The 5,684-nt window shown below is 39.1% G+C and overlaps 1 pseudogene across 1 annotated transcript; it reads left to right on the forward strand.

Annotated features, from left to right (window-relative positions):
- The first annotated feature begins 4,550 nt into the window (after positions 1 to 4,550).
- Positions 4,551 to 5,469, forward strand: LOC309607594 (sorting nexin-3 pseudogene; annotated as a pseudogene). Its single transcript has one exon. The product of its transcript is annotated as a sorting nexin-3 pseudogene (transcript).
- The last annotated feature ends 215 nt before the right edge of the window (positions 5,470 to 5,684 follow it).

Consider the following 5,684-nt stretch of genomic DNA (forward strand, 5'->3'; position numbering starts at 1 on the left):
AAGTTTAATTGTGATTTGGTATGTTACTTCTTCTTTTAATAGTTTACAGCCATAAATTTCCCTGCTTTCACTGTATCTCAGACGTTGGATGTGTTGCATTTTTGTTTTCACTGGTCTCAAGATATTTGCAAAATTTTCTTTTGTTATTTCTTCTTTGACTCATTGGTGTTTAAGAGTGTGTTGTTTAATTTCTACATAATTGTGAATTTTTCAGTATTTTTTTATTTTTATTTTTTTAACATCTTTATTGGAGTATAATTGCTTTACAATCGTGTGTTAGTTTCTGCTTTATAACAAAGTGAATCAGTTATACATATACATATGTTCCCATATCTCTTCCCTCTTGCGTCTCCCTCCCTCCCACCCTCCCTATCCCACCCCTCTAGGTGGTCACAAACCACCGAGCTGATCTCCCTGTGCTATGCGGGTGCTTCCCACTAGCTATCTATTTTACATTTGGTAGTATATATATGTCCATGCCACTCTCTCACTTTGTCACAGCTTACCCTTCCCCTTCCCCATATCCTCAAGTCCATTCTCTAGTAGGTCTGTTTCTTTATTCCCATCCTACCCTTAGGTTCTTCATGACCTTTTTTTTTTTCTTTCTTAGATTCCATATATATGTGTTAGCATATGGTATTTGTTTTTCTCTTTCTGACTTACTTCACTCTGTATGACAGACTCTAGGTCTATCCACCTCACTACAAATAACTCAATTTCGTTTCTTTTTATGGCTGAGTAATATTCCATTGTATATATGTGCCACACTTTCTTTATCCATTCATCTGTCGATGGACACTTAGGTTGCTTCCATGTCCTGGCTATTGTAAATAGAGATGCAATGAACATTTTGGTACATGACTCTTTTTGAATTATGGTTTTCTCTGGGTATATGCCCAGTAGTGGGATTGCTGGGTCTTATGGTAGTTCTATTTTTAGTTTTTTAAGGAACCTCCATACCGTTCTCCATAGTGACTGTATCAATTTACATTCCCACCAACAGTGCAAGAGTGTTCCCTTTTCTCCACACCCTCTCCAGCATTTATTGTTTCTAGATTTTTTGATGATGGCCATTCTGACCAGTGTGAGATGATATCTCATTGTAGTTTTGATTTGCATTTCTCTAATGATTAATGACGTTGAGCATTCTTTCATGTGTTTGTTGGCAATCTGTATATCTTCTTTGGAGAAATGTCTATTTAGGTCTTCTGCCCATTTTTGGATTGGGTTGTTTGTTTTTTTGTTATTGAGCGCTTGTAAATCTTGGAGATTAATCCTTTGTCAGTTGCTTTGTTTCCAAATATTTTCTCCCATTCTGAGGGTTGTCTTTTCATCTTGTTTATGGTTTCCTTTGCTGTGCAAAAGCTTTGAAGTTTCATTAGGTTCCATTTGTTTATTTTTGTTTTTATTTCCATTTTTCTAGGAGGCGGGTCATAAAGGATCTTGCTGTGATTTATGTCATAGAGTGTTCTGCCTATGTTTTCCTCTAAGAATTTTATAGTGTCTGGTCTTCCATTTAGGTCTTTAATCCATTTTGAGTTTATTTTTGTGTATGGTGTCAGGGAGTGTTCTAATTTCATTCTTTTACATGTAGCTGTCCAGTTTTCCCAGCACCACTTATTGAAGAGGTTGTCTTTTCTCCATTATATATTCTTGCCTCCTTTATCAAAGATAAGGTGACCATGGGTGCATGGGTTTATCTCTGGGCTTTCTATCTTGTTCCATTGATCTACGTTTCTGTTTTTGTGCCAGTACCATACTGTCTTGATTACTGTAGCTTTGTAGTATAGTCTGAAGTCAGGGAGTCTGATTCTTCCAGCTCCTTTTTTCTTTCTCAAGGTTGCTTTGGCTATTCGGGGTCTTTTGTGTTTCCATACAAATTGTGAAATTTTTTGTTCTAGTTCTGTTAAAAATGCTATTGGTAGTTTGATAGGGATTGCATTGAATCTGTACATTGCTTTGGCTAGTATAGTCATTTTCACAGTGTTGATACTTCCAATCCAAGAACATAGTATATCTCTCCATCTGTTTGTATCATCTTATTTTCTTTCATCAGTGTCTTATAGTTTTCTGCATACAGGTCTTTTGTCTCCTTAGGTAGGTTTATTCCTAGGTATTTTATTCTTTTTGTTGCAATGGTAAATGGGAGTGTTTCCTTAATTTCTCTTTTAGATTTTTCATCATTAGTGTATAGGAATGCAAGAGATTTATGTGCATTAATTTTGTATCCTGCTACTTTACCAAATTCATTGATTAGCTCTAATAGTTTTCTGGTAGCATCTTTAGGATTCTCTATGTATAATATCATGTCATCTGCAAACAGTGACAGTTTTGCCTCTTCTTTTCCAATTTGGATTCCTTTTATTTCTTTTTCTTCTCTGATTGCTATGATAGCCATTGTTTTGTAATAACTTTAAATGGAGTTTAATCTATACAAATATTGAATCACCATATTGTACACCTGAAACCAATATAATATTGTAAGTTAACTGTACTTCAATTTTAAAAAAAGGAGAACAACAGTGGAAACAATAGGGACTGCCTCTCTTAGGATTACCTCTCATCTTTCTATAAAGTTGGGAAAATAAGGAGAATACACAACCTCCTTTCATAAAGCTAGAAAGGTAAGAATTTTTGAAGAGGGTAATTCTCCAGTAAGTCACTTCAAGCTAAGAAAGATTGAGGCAGGTAGCCTAGATAAGTTATGCTTTAGTCTCTGGGTGAACATTCTTGGAAATTAGCACTGATGACATTCTTTCTGGTCAAATTTTTCCTCCCCATCAACAGATTATGTAAGACCTTCAGGGAAAAGAGGAGAAATTCCCTTTCTTTTTCCAGTGTTGTCAAAAGACTTAAAACACTTTCCATTCTTTGCATTATTCATTTACATGTAAAATTTGTGAAATAGAGCACAGGATTGTCCTGTCCAAAATTACCCTAAGTGTTTGTAAAAAGTACCATCATAGACTAATCAGATAGAAATTTCTTGGGAGAGGGGAGGGGGAAGGGAGGAAAAGAACAGGGCTATGAATCAGTAATTTAAAAATAATTTCATTGGGAGATTGGGATTGACATATACACACTACTGTATATAAAATAACTAATAAGGACCTTATGTATAGCACAGGGAACTCTACCCAATACTCTATAATGCGGGGCTTCCCTGGTGGCGCAGTGGTTGAGGGTCTGCCTGCTAATGCAGGGGACATGGGTTCGGGCCCTGGTTCTGGGAAGATCCCACATGCCGCGGAGCGACTGGACCCGTGAGCCACAGCTACTGAGCCTGCGCGTCTGGAGCCTGTGCTCCGCAACAAGAGAGGCCGCGACAGTGAGAGGCCCGCGCACCGCGATGAGGAGTGGCCCCCGCTCGCCGCAACTGGAGAAGGCCCTCGCACAGAAACGAAGACCCAACACAGCCAAAAATAAATAAATAAATAAATAAAATTAAAAAAAAAAAAAAAAAAACTCTATAATGACCTGTATGGGAAAAGAATCTAAAAAAGAGTGGATATATGTATATGTATAACTGATTCACTTTGCTGTACAGCAGAAACTAAAAAACATTGTAAATCAACTATACTCCAATAAAACTTTAAAAAAAATTAGTCTCAAGTGATTATACTGTGCACCCAGGATTAAGAAGCACAGGCCTAGGCTGCCATCTCCATGCCTCCTACCCCTTGTCTATCAGCTCCTGCTGAGCCCTCAAGACAGGGTGAGGTGGAAGAAAACGCATTGTTCAAGGACCCTCTTATCCAACCAGCCAACTATTTATATCCAACAGAATTATATAAAGAAAAGAACATTTCTAAAGAAAAATCTCCTCTCCCCCAGAAATCCATTATATGACCTTGATATGTTTTATTTTGTAAATATGAAGTAGCATTCATGGATTCCAGGAAGAGAGCAGGAAAAAGCAAGAGAAATACAGTGAGAGACGGAGAGAAGAGAGGTTGTAACTTCTAATTAGACACAGTCCACTCAACATGACACCATGAAAGTGTAAAAAAGATTATTAAAGGGCTTCCCTGGTGGCGCAGTGGTTGAGAATCTGCCTGCCAATGCAGGGGACACGGGTTCGAGCCCTGGTCTGGGAAGATCCCGCATGCCGCGGCGCGGCTGGGCCCGTGAGCCACAATCACTGAGCCTGCGCGTCTGGAGCCTGCGCTCCGCAACAAGAGAGGCCGCTACAGTGAGAGGCCCGCGCACCGCGATGAAAAGTGGCCCCCGCTTGCCGCAACTAGGGAAAGCACTCGCACAGAAACGAAGACCCAACACAGCCATGAAAATAAATTAATTAATTTAAAAAAAATCATTAAACATGATCACAACTGCTCATTTTAAACAGAGGGAAGCAAGCATGGATCACAGGAAAACAGAAAAGAGAAACAGAATAGCAACAGTAGATGAATCATTTTTTATTCATCCTTCATTAATTAGAAAGTCTTTACTGAAAACGATTATTTTCAAATGACTGTATTTAAAAATGCACTGTAAAATTCACTACAGTTGCGCGCGAGCTCGGCGTCCCCCGCGGCGGGGTTGGCAGAACGCGGAAGGGGAGGAGGGAGCCCGCGGCGGCGTCGGCTACAGCCGTGAAATGGCGGAGACCGTGGCGGGTACCCGGCGGCTGATCACCAAGCCGCAGAACCTGAACGACGCCTCCGGGCCTCGCAGCAACTTCCTCGAGATCGATGTGAGCAACCCGCAGACAGTGCGGGTAGGCCGGGGTCGGTTCACCACCTACGAAATCAGGGTCAAGACAAATCTGCCTATTTTCAAGCTGAAGGAATCTGCCGTTAGAAGATACAGTGACTGAGTAGCTGCGAAGTGAATTAGAAAGAGAGATCAAGGTTGTAGTTCCCCCAGTCCCTGGGAAAGCATTTTTGCGTCAACTTTCTTTTAGAAGAGATGATGGAATATTTATTGACAATTTTTTTGAAGAAAGGAAGCAAGGGCTGGACCAGTTTATGAACAAGGTCGCTGGTCATCCTTTGGCACAGAATGAACGTTGTCTTCATATGTTTTTACAGGATGAAATTATAGATACATGTAATGCTCCATCAAAAATAAGACATGCCTGAAATTTGGCAAGAAGGGGCAAAAAAAACTTTCTATGACTATTAATGATTCATATGCACCAGTGAAGAAGTTCTAACTTTAGTATGCTGCATAAAAACTGGTATAATATGCCTTCAGTATACTAAACTCATAATGCTCAGTTTTGTTTTGTTTTGGCAGTTGACAAGAAGTTGATTTGCTTTAGTGAAAAAATCCCTCATTCCAGCCTTTCTATATAAATAGCCCTTTCTTGCTGTTTTAATGTGGTACACACTGTAGCTTCACAAACCTGTTACTCCAGTATAACCTGCAGTGTTCTAACTAAAATTACTCATTTGGTCTTACCTGCAGTTTTTGTGTCATGTTTGCTTCTTGAGTCTGATTAATAGAATTTTTCTCTTATCCCCTTTTTAATAGGTGGTGTCACGACCTAATTTATGTGTGGAAGCGCTACACATTGGTTTCCAGTACCCTACACGTAAGATACACACTTGTGTGCAGAAGGTATCTCCCTTCAGGCTTGTAATCCCTTTCACATGTAAGATCAGTGAGGAAAATCTTTATATTCTATATAAAAACAAAATCAAATTTATATACTAAAATCATTTGTCTAAAAATTTAGG

The sequence above is a fragment of the Balaenoptera borealis genome (assembly GCF_965194805.1).
Source record: "Balaenoptera borealis genome assembly, chromosome: 12".
Classification (NCBI taxonomy): domain Eukaryota; kingdom Metazoa; phylum Chordata; class Mammalia; order Artiodactyla; family Balaenopteridae; genus Balaenoptera; species Balaenoptera borealis.